The sequence below is a fragment of the Ochotona curzoniae genome, unplaced genomic scaffold (genome assembly GCF_017591425.1).
Source record: "Ochotona curzoniae isolate NIBS_2020 unplaced genomic scaffold, NIBS_Ocur_1.0 contig_4437, whole genome shotgun sequence".
In the NCBI taxonomy this organism is placed as follows: Eukaryota; Metazoa; Chordata; class Mammalia; order Lagomorpha; family Ochotonidae; genus Ochotona; species Ochotona curzoniae.
This window is the reverse complement of record NW_024466280.1, coordinates 1-10,726: the sequence shown is the minus strand read 5'-3', so window position 1 is coordinate 10,726 and position 10,726 is coordinate 1. Positions and strand designations below refer to the sequence as shown.

General features: G+C 63.4%; 2 long non-coding RNA genes across 2 annotated transcripts; both read right to left on the bottom strand.

Moving 5' to 3' along the window:
* Positions 1–230: 230 nt before the first annotated feature.
* Positions 231–1,887, bottom strand: LOC121160195. Its single transcript, XR_005884519.1, has 5 exons — positions 1,768–1,887; positions 1,485–1,596; positions 1,257–1,402; positions 947–1,032; positions 231–301 (listed from the first exon to the last, which is right to left on the bottom strand). It is a non-coding gene; the product is annotated as an uncharacterized LOC121160195 (long non-coding RNA).
* Positions 1,888–5,588: 3,701 nt separating this feature from the next.
* Positions 5,589–7,245, bottom strand: LOC121160194. Its single transcript, XR_005884518.1, has 5 exons — positions 7,126–7,245; positions 6,843–6,954; positions 6,615–6,760; positions 6,305–6,390; positions 5,589–5,659 (listed from the first exon to the last, which is right to left on the bottom strand). It is a non-coding gene; the product is annotated as an uncharacterized LOC121160194 (long non-coding RNA).
* Between the last annotated feature and the right edge of the window lie 3,481 nt (positions 7,246–10,726).

The window sequence follows — 10,726 nt, the reverse complement described above, 5'->3', positions numbered from 1 at the left end:
ACCACTGTGAGCACCACCCGAGCCAAAGGAATCTCCTCTGGACAGCATGTCGTTCAAGCTCTGTGTCATTTTACACTCACACAGTGTGTTCCCAGTGGCTGTGGAGACAGCAGGCCCTTCCCCATTTCCCAGGGGTGGGGACTGAGGGGTGTGAAGGGGCACCACCGTCAGAAGCCAGGCACGCCCACAGGCTGGCAATGAGGGACGTCTCATTCTCTGTGTGGGCCACTGGGAATTTCAGTTGTCTTCTTCTTCTTCCTCCTCCTCCTCCTCCTCATCTTGCTCCACCTCCTGCACAGACCTGGGTCAAGACACAAAGGCAGGGCAGGGTCTCGTGTAGCTCCCGCAAACCCCAACTGTGCTCGTGCTGCCACGGTAGCCGGGCGGGTTACACAGCATGCTTTGCAACCCCGTGCCTCTGCTGCCATGTCCAGCACAGTCGCACTGCGGCCCACTGTGCTCCTGGCAGATGCCACCGTGGTGCAGACACTTGTGCTCCTGCTCCCACTGCCCTCCACACTGGCACCTGGATCCCAACCAAGCCTGAATACCCGCCAACCACACCAGACCCAGCACACATCCCAGTGTGTCTGTCTGCAAGGCAGACAGCCCATGCTTTGACAATGCTCCCGGGCGTGGTGGGGTGCTGGTGGCAGGGGTCAAACGCACTGGCACCAGAGTGCAGCCCTTGGTGTCAGGCAGAGGCAGAAGTGGGCGAGGGCTGGATGCCTGGCTGCAAGAGGGTGGACCCGCCAGCTGTTACGGCAAAGGGGAAGGATTTGCAGCATTCAAGCCTCCCACCTGTGCCATACAGGTGCAGGGGGCCCCTGCGGGGCTCGGGTGAGGGCACGTCCCCTGCCTGGAGGAGGCCTGCTGCCATACTGCTCCCGGCTTCCCAGCCTCCCAGCCGAGGGAACGCTCATGCTCCAGTCCCTGGTCTACGCACCCCACTTCTGGCACGGTTCCCGTGAAGCTGACATCCTCCCTGGGATAGTACAGCAGGGGATTGAGCCACAGGTCCTCGCAGATGATCTGGGTGGAGGGTGGGAGAGGAGCTCAGGCCAGCCTAGAGGTGCTAAGCTCGCCTGAGCCTCCCGGCAGGCACCTTGCCCACTGTACTCGTACAGCAGCAGAGCAGCAGCCCACCTCACCGGCACTGGGCCTGTGGTCCTCGCCAGCCTCTGGCGGCCAGCTTCCTGAGGCCAGCAAAAGGCTCCAGAGTCGAGTGAGCTGATGCCCATGAAGGGAGGCCTCACCTTGGCAATGCTGTTGGTGCCCGGGACAGCATGGTTCGTCAGCCAATCCAAGAAGCTGGGTGGGCAGGAGCCCGGGCTGTAGCCGGGTGGATCACCGTCACAATCACAGAACCACTGGATGGTGCTGGAACGTGCAGCCCTGTATCCTGCGGGAATGGGATCTGTACAAGGACCCATGGCTGGGCAGGAACCCCACCGAATCGCCTCCACCATCTACGGCTTCCCTACCACGCACGCTCCGACAGTAATCCTTGCAGATCTCGTCATTGCGGAAGTAGGGGTTCTGCCGGAAGCAAAAGCGTATCCTGCACTGCCCCTGGCCACAGCTGAGCTCCTTGACCTGCCAAAGGGAGCACGGTGAGCCCACTGTGCCCAGAGGCACATCCCGCCCCGTCTCCACATCCCCGGCCACACTCTCTTGCTTCCTCCCAGCAAACATCCAGCCCCGGGACCCACTCTCACCACCACCCAACCCCTGCACCAGCAACAACACACACCCGCGGGTCCCCACCTCCAAGCCAATCACGTAGCTCAGCACATCTTCATCCTGCTCATTGATGACGCTCCTCAGCTCGGGGTGGTGTGTAATCCGCTTGGGGTCAAGGAGACACCCGTGGCACTAGTGAACATGGAGCCTGCAGCATGAGTCACACTGCCTTCCCTTCCACAGCCCCGTGTGCTGCCCAACAGGCTGGACCTCAGCTCACCAGGCCTCTGATTCCAGACCTCGCCTCCCTCGAGCTACAGCACCAGCAGCCATGCTCAGGATTACAGGGGTTCCACTGCGGACAACCCCGATGCTCTGCTCTGGGCCGCAGCCTGAACTTGCACTTGCCAGGAGCTGCTCTGCTGCTACCACCTCAACTTCCAGTCCGGCAGCAGTGTGCCTCTGGCTGTACCACACCACTGGATCCTCAGCAGAACATTGCCACATTCCCTTCCCCAGGCCTGGCTAACCACAGCCCTGCACACAGTTTGTGGGTTGGATCCGGCAGGTCTGCCTCAGCTCTCCTGGACCTGTGAGCAAGACCTACTCGTGTGCTGCCCGAGCTGAGTGCAGCTGAGGCTAGCCGAGACCACCTGTGGTGCAGGCTGCTCAGCCCCACACCATGCACAGCCCAACACCCAAGCCATTCAGTCTGAGGGCTGGCTTTCCCCGGGGTGGTTAGTGCCTGGCTTCTGGCTCCCTGCCACAGTGGAGGTGACTCATCCAGTCAGGGCCTTGGCCAGAGCTAAGACTCTCGAGGACTCTGCTGCCCTCCTGCCAACTGCCACACTTTCCCAACACTCCCATCACACACGCACACACACACACACACACACACACACACACACACACAGCCCGCACACTCTGTCAGACTCTCTGTGTCACACACAACCCACCACCCCTGCCCTCCTCTGCCAGCAGGGCCGGCCTGGCACAGCCCCCTGCCCCAGCCAACCCCAACCCCCAGCCCGCCGGGCCCAGCCACACGGCCAACCTGAGCTGGCCGGCAGGAAGGATACGGCTTTGTGCCAGAAAGCCGGGATGGCCCTGAGGATGGCCTTTCTGCGCAGCAGGTACGGCCTGAGCCTCGTCGCCAGCTCGGCCTGCAGCTGCAGAAAAGCCCGCTGGCTCCCTGCACTCAGGGATCTGTGCCGCTCTTCCAGCCACTGCAGCCGCTGCAGCGGGGAGCCCAGACACCCAGGGCCCTGGCCACGCAGGGCCATGAGGCCCTGCACCTGAGCAGCTGGGGAGGGGCCGGCGCGCACGGCCTGTGTGCCTGCCAGGCCCGGGAGCAGCACTGGCTTGCCGCCCAGACCATCCGCCAGGCCCGGGACCAGACCCGCTTGCCTGGCCCCTGCTGGGGCTCGGGACTGGGCCAAGGGCGCAGGCGCCACCGCAGGCGCAGGCGCCGCCACAGGAGCAGGCGCCGCCACAGGAGCAGCAGCAGGCGCACTCGGGCAGCCAGCGCCCCCTTGTGTTCCCCAGAGCACCAGGCGCCCTGCACTCACCAGCGCCAGCAGCCAGCCATGCTGCTGACCTGGCCTTCATGGCGCCCACTGCAGCTGGGGATGCAGTTACAGGGCAGTGGCCTGGCCAGAGTGCCTGTGGCACCTGCGCGCTCCTGCTCTCCATAGCTCACCCCTCCCAAATGCAGCTGTAGCCCACGAGGCCAGCCATGCCTGGACAACTCTCTCTCAATCCTTCCTCCCTCTTGTGCCCTTGACCCCAGAGCTGGCCAGCTCCACTCCCTAGTCAGGTGCCAGGCTGTGATGGGATGCAGCAGCACTGCCAAGAGCCCAAATATTGTGGGGCCTGCACCCAGAAAGGCCACCTGTAGGCCAGGAGGCTAGGGAAGCTGGGCCTGAGACAGAACGACGGGAGTCGGGGGCCGGGGGAGGGAGCAAGCGAGTGGAGAATGTGAGGGCTTGTTGTGTGGAGGCACAGATAGCGTGGGCATGGACGGCAGCGTTGGGCCACCCAAGACCGAAGCCTGCACTGGGAGAGTGGCTGGCAAACCGGCATGCACGAGAGAGAAGGGTCTGCAGAAGGCAGGGGCCGGGGCCACGGGGTCTGGGGAAAGTGGGGCAGAGGAGGCTGTGGGGGCAAGGGGAGGGCAGGAGAACATCTTCTCTTGGAGTGCCTGAGGTCGAGACAACGAGGATATGCCGTGCACCCCTGGTGGCATGCCACCCACCAACGGAGCCCAGGCCTGTTGTGTGGCAGCTGCCCACACATGGTCCCGTGTCGTGGCCCGTGTGCACCCCTGGGTGGCCAAGGGCCTCCCGATGCCAGCCCGCTGGCCTCTGCTAAAGCCTGCCTGGCACTTTGCCCACACAACCTGCCCCGGTTCCTTGCTGCTCTTGCTGCTGCCTAGAGCACACTAGGGCAGGGTCCAGGGGTGGCAGTGCTGGGCAGAGACGACACCCCGGCTAGGCAGCAGCATGCCCTTCCTAAACTCAGGCCAATGGCCAGCATTCTGCCTGCCATTATTTCGGTCTGGTCTTTCCCGAAAGAACCAGAGGCCATCCGTGAGCGCCTGCAAGAGGAGTATGCTATGGCGGCACTTGGGCCGGCGGTCTTCCACGCCTAGGCCTGACACAGCGTCCCCTGAATCTCTCAAGTCACTCTGGCCTTGCTGGTCGCTGGGTAGGGACACTGGGCACATGCACACCACAGGCAGTTCTCCGGTGGGGCCAGAGATTCCCACGGGGCGGGTCCCACTCCCAGACAGCGGCAGCAGGCGGACCAGACCCTCTTGTTGGGCCTAGTGGCCACCGCAGCCACTAGGTGGGCTCTGCTTTGCCTGTACCACTTCCCTGCTGCCCCAGGCCGGTCCAGGGGGTGTCACGGTGCTGACCGTCCAGCCGGGCTTGCTGTATACCTGCAAAGTCTGGGTGCACCTGGGATTCGTCTGTGTGGAGCACAGGTCCCCAGTGGGCCAGCCCCATGGACGCCAATGCTGAAATGCAGTCCAAGGCCTTCCCATGGAGGCAGCTCCAGTACTTCCAGACCTAGGCCCGGCTCCTTGTCACCTGTGAGACACAGTGACGCATCCCCAACACATTCCCATAAGGCACCCTGTGGGAACCATGGTCAGAACACGTTCAGGAATGCTGGGCCACCCGGGAGGCATGGATGGCATATTTGCCACGTTCCATGCTTCACGGGGAGCTGCCCCAGCTGCCCAGAGAGCGCCCTGGACCCACACATGCCCTGCGCGCCAGCCAACACACGGGCTGAACACATGTCCCCAGTGAGGCAGGCTTCCTCTCACATTGAAAGCGGCAAGCTCCCTGGCTTGCTGCCTCAGTGGCTTCCCTTTTGGGATTTCAGGGTGTCGCAGCCATTGAGCCCCACACACATGCCGCCACACCCACCCGCCCTGTGTGTGTGGCACGGCCCCTCCTCACCCCTGGGCTTGAGGGGAGCCATTCTACCTTACCATTGTGGAAGCCGTGACTGCTCCACCCATGACCAGCACAGGAGCACTGCCTGGGTCCCAGCCGGCCTGCCACAGAGAGGGCCTGCCACAGAGAGCGCTGTGACCACCCAGGGCTGCTGCTGCTATTGCAGGCACAACCCCTAACCACACCTTGCACACACGTGCACCTCACAACCACTGTGAGCACCACCCGAGCCAAAGGAATCTCCTCTGGACAGCATGTCGTTCAAGCTCTGTGTCATTTTACACTCACACAGTGTGTTCCCAGTGGCTGTGGAGACAGCAGGCCCTTCCCCATTTCCCAGGGGTGGGGACTGAGGGGTGTGAAGGGGCACCACCGTCAGAAGCCAGGCACGCCCACAGGCTGGCAATGAGGGACGTCTCATTCTCTGTGTGGGCCACTGGGAATTTCAGTTGTCTTCTTCTTCTTCCTCCTCCTCCTCCTCCTCATCTTGCTCCACCTCCTGCACAGACCTGGGTCAAGACACAAAGGCAGGGCAGGGTCTCGTGTAGCTCCCGCAAACCCCAACTGTGCTCGTGCTGCCACGGTAGCCGGGCGGGTTACACAGCATGCTTTGCAACCCCGTGCCTCTGCTGCCATGTCCAGCACAGTCGCACTGCGGCCCACTGTGCTCCTGGCAGATGCCACCGTGGTGCAGACACTTGTGCTCCTGCTCCCACTGCCCTCCACACTGGCACCTGGATCCCAACCAAGCCTGAATACCCGCCAACCACACCAGACCCAGCACACATCCCAGTGTGTCTGTCTGCAAGGCAGACAGCCCATGCTTTGACAATGCTCCCGGGCGTGGTGGGGTGCTGGTGGCAGGGGTCAAACGCACTGGCACCAGAGTGCAGCCCTTGGTGTCAGGCAGAGGCAGAAGTGGGCGAGGGCTGGATGCCTGGCTGCAAGAGGGTGGACCCGCCAGCTGTTACGGCAAAGGGGAAGGATTTGCAGCATTCAAGCCTCCCACCTGTGCCATACAGGTGCAGGGGGCCCCTGCGGGGCTCGGGTGAGGGCACGTCCCCTGCCTGGAGGAGGCCTGCTGCCATACTGCTCCCGGCTTCCCAGCCTCCCAGCCGAGGGAACGCTCATGCTCCAGTCCCTGGTCTACGCACCCCACTTCTGGCACGGTTCCCGTGAAGCTGACATCCTCCCTGGGATAGTACAGCAGGGGATTGAGCCACAGGTCCTCGCAGATGATCTGGGTGGAGGGTGGGAGAGGAGCTCAGGCCAGCCTAGAGGTGCTAAGCTCGCCTGAGCCTCCCGGCAGGCACCTTGCCCACTGTACTCGTACAGCAGCAGAGCAGCAGCCCACCTCACCGGCACTGGGCCTGTGGTCCTCGCCAGCCTCTGGCGGCCAGCTTCCTGAGGCCAGCAAAAGGCTCCAGAGTCGAGTGAGCTGATGCCCATGAAGGGAGGCCTCACCTTGGCAATGCTGTTGGTGCCCGGGACAGCATGGTTCGTCAGCCAATCCAAGAAGCTGGGTGGGCAGGAGCCCGGGCTGTAGCCGGGTGGATCACCGTCACAATCACAGAACCACTGGATGGTGCTGGAACGTGCAGCCCTGTATCCTGCGGGAATGGGATCTGTACAAGGACCCATGGCTGGGCAGGAACCCCACCGAATCGCCTCCACCATCTACGGCTTCCCTACCACGCACGCTCCGACAGTAATCCTTGCAGATCTCGTCATTGCGGAAGTAGGGGTTCTGCCGGAAGCAAAAGCGTATCCTGCACTGCCCCTGGCCACAGCTGAGCTCCTTGACCTGCCAAAGGGAGCACGGTGAGCCCACTGTGCCCAGAGGCACATCCCGCCCCGTCTCCACATCCCCGGCCACACTCTCTTGCTTCCTCCCAGCAAACATCCAGCCCCGGGACCCACTCTCACCACCACCCAACCCCTGCACCAGCAACAACACACACCCGCGGGTCCCCACCTCCAAGCCAATCACGTAGCTCAGCACATCTTCATCCTGCTCATTGATGACGCTCCTCAGCTCGGGGTGGTGTGTAATCCGCTTGGGGTCAAGGAGACACCCGTGGCACTAGTGAACATGGAGCCTGCAGCATGAGTCACACTGCCTTCCCTTCCACAGCCCCGTGTGCTGCCCAACAGGCTGGACCTCAGCTCACCAGGCCTCTGATTCCAGACCTCGCCTCCCTCGAGCTACAGCACCAGCAGCCATGCTCAGGATTACAGGGGTTCCACTGCGGACAACCCCGATGCTCTGCTCTGGGCCGCAGCCTGAACTTGCACTTGCCAGGAGCTGCTCTGCTGCTACCACCTCAACTTCCAGTCCGGCAGCAGTGTGCCTCTGGCTGTACCACACCACTGGATCCTCAGCAGAACATTGCCACATTCCCTTCCCCAGGCCTGGCTAACCACAGCCCTGCACACAGTTTGTGGGTTGGATCCGGCAGGTCTGCCTCAGCTCTCCTGGACCTGTGAGCAAGACCTACTCTTGCTCACAGGGTGCTGCCCGAGCTGAGTGCAGCTGAGGCTAGCCGAGACCACCTGTGGTGCAGGCTGCTCAGCCCCACACCATGCACAGCCCAACACCCAAGCCATTCAGTCTGAGGGCTGGCTTTCCCCGGGGTGGTTAGTGCCTGGCTTCTGGCTCCCTGCCACAGTGGAGGTGACTCATCCAGTCAGGGCCTTGGCCAGAGCTAAGACTCTCGAGGACTCTGCTGCCCTCCTGCCAACTGCCACACTTTCCCAACACTCCCATCACACACGCACACACACACACACACACACACACACACACACACACACAGCCCGCACACTCTGTCAGACTCTCTGTGTCACACACAACCCACCACCCCTGCCCTCCTCTGCCAGCAGGGCCGGCCTGGCACAGCCCCCTGCCCCAGCCAACCCCAACCCCCAGCCCGCCGGGCCCAGCCACACGGCCAACCTGAGCTGGCCGGCAGGAAGGATACGGCTTTGTGCCAGAAAGCCGGGATGGCCCTGAGGATGGCCTTTCTGCGCAGCAGGTACGGCCTGAGCCTCGTCGCCAGCTCGGCCTGCAGCTGCAGAAAAGCCCGCTGGCTCCCTGCACTCAGGGATCTGTGCCGCTCTTCCAGCCACTGCAGCCGCTGCAGCGGGGAGCCCAGACACCCAGGGCCCTGGCCACGCAGGGCCATGAGGCCCTGCACCTGAGCAGCTGGGGAGGGGCCGGCGCGCACGGCCTGTGTGCCTGCCAGGCCCGGGAGCAGCACTGGCTTGCCGCCCAGACCATCCGCCAGGCCCGGGACCAGACCCGCTTGCCTGGCCCCTGCTGGGGCTCGGGACTGGGCCAAGGGCGCAGGCGCCACCGCAGGCGCAGGCGCCGCCACAGGAGCAGGCGCCGCCACAGGAGCAGCAGCAGGCGCACTCGGGCAGCCAGCGCCCCCTTGTGTTCCCCAGAGCACCAGGCGCCCTGCACTCACCAGCGCCAGCAGCCAGCCATGCTGCTGACCTGGCCTTCATGGCGCCCACTGCAGCTGGGGATGCAGTTACAGGGCAGTGGCCTGGCCAGAGTGCCTGTGGCACCTGCGCGCTCCTGCTCTCCATAGCTCACCCCTCCCAAATGCAGCTGTAGCCCACGAGGCCAGCCATGCCTGGACAACTCTCTCTCAATCCTTCCTCCCTCTTGTGCCCTTGACCCCAGAGCTGGCCAGCTCCACTCCCTAGTCAGGTGCCAGGCTGTGATGGGATGCAGCAGCACTGCCAAGAGCCCAAATATTGTGGGGCCTGCACCCAGAAAGGCCACCTGTAGGCCAGGAGGCTAGGGAAGCTGGGCCTGAGACAGAACGACGGGAGTCGGGGGCCGGGGGAGGGAGCAAGCGAGTGGAGAATGTGAGGGCTTGTTGTGTGGAGGCACAGATAGCGTGGGCATGGACGGCAGCGTTGGGCCACCCAAGACCGAAGCCTGCACTGGGAGAGTGGCTGGCAAACCGGCATGCACGAGAGAGAAGGGTCTGCAGAAGGCAGGGGCCGGGGCCACGGGGTCTGGGGAAAGTGGGGCAGAGGAGGCTGTGGGGGCAAGGGGAGGGCAGGAGAACATCTTCTCTTGGAGTGCCTGAGGTCGAGACAACGAGGATATGCCGTGCACCCCTGGTGGCATGCCACCCACCAACGGAGCCCAGGCCTGTTGTGTGGCAGCTGCCCACACATGGTCCCGTGTCGTGGCCCGTGTGCACCCCTGGGTGGCCAAGGGCCTCCCGATGCCAGCCCGCTGGCCTCTGCTAAAGCCTGCCTGGCACTTTGCCCACACAACCTGCCCCGGTTCCTTGCTGCTCTTGCTGCTGCCTAGAGCACACTAGGGCAGGGTCCAGGGGTGGCAGTGCTGGGCAGAGACGACACCCCGGCTAGGCAGCAGCATGCCCTTCCTAAACTCAGGCCAATGGCCAGCATTCTGCCTGCCATTATTTCGGTCTGGTCTTTCCCGAAAGAACCAGAGGCCATCCGTGAGCGCCTGCAAGAGGAGTATGCTATGGCGGCACTTGGGCCGGCGGTCTTCCACGCCTAGGCCTGACACAGCGTCCCCTGAATCTCTCAAGTCACTCTGGCCTTGCTGGTCGCTGGGTAGGGACACTGGGCACATGCACACCACAGGCAGTTCTCCGGTGGGGCCAGAGATTCCCACGGGGCGGGTCCCACTCCCAGACAGCGGCAGCAGGCGGACCAGACCCTCTTGTTGGGCCTAGTGGCCACCGCAGCCACTAGGTGGGCTCTGCTTTGCCTGTACCACTTCCCTGCTGCCCCAGGCCGGTCCAGGGGGTGTCACGGTGCTGACCGTCCAGCCGGGCTTGCTGTATACCTGCAAAGTCTGGGTGCACCTGGGATTCGTCTGTGTGGAGCACAGGTCCCCAGTGGGCCAGCCCCATGGACGCCAATGCTGAAATGCAGTCCAAGGCCTTCCCATGGAGGCAGCTCCAGTACTTCCAGACCTAGGCCCGGCTCCTTGTCACCTGTGAGACACAGTGACGCATCCCCAACACATTCCCATAAGGCACCCTGTGGGAACCATGGTCAGAACACGTTCAGGAATGCTGGGCCACCCGGGAGGCATGGATGGCATATTTGCCACGTTCCATGCTTCACGGGGAGCTGCCCCAGCTGCCCAGAGAGCGCCCTGGACCCACACATGCCCTGCGCGCCAGCCAACACACGGGCTGAACACATGTCCCCAGTGAGGCAGGCTTCCTCTCACATTGAAAGCGGCAAGCTCCCTGGCTTGCTGCCTCAGTGGCTTCCCTTTTGGGATTTCAGGGTGTCGCAGCCATTGAGCCCCACACACATGCCGCCACACCCACCCGCCCTGTGTGTGTGGCACGGCCCCTCCTCACCCCTGGGCTTGAGGGGAGCCATTCTACCTTACCATTGTGGAAGCCGTGACTGCTCCACCCATGACCAGCACAGGAGCACTGCCTGGGTCCCAGCCGGCCTGCCACAGAGAGGGCCTGCCACAGAGAGCGCTGTGACCACCCAGGGCTGCTGCTGCTATTGCAGGCACAACCCCTAACCACACCTTGCACACACGTGCACCTCAC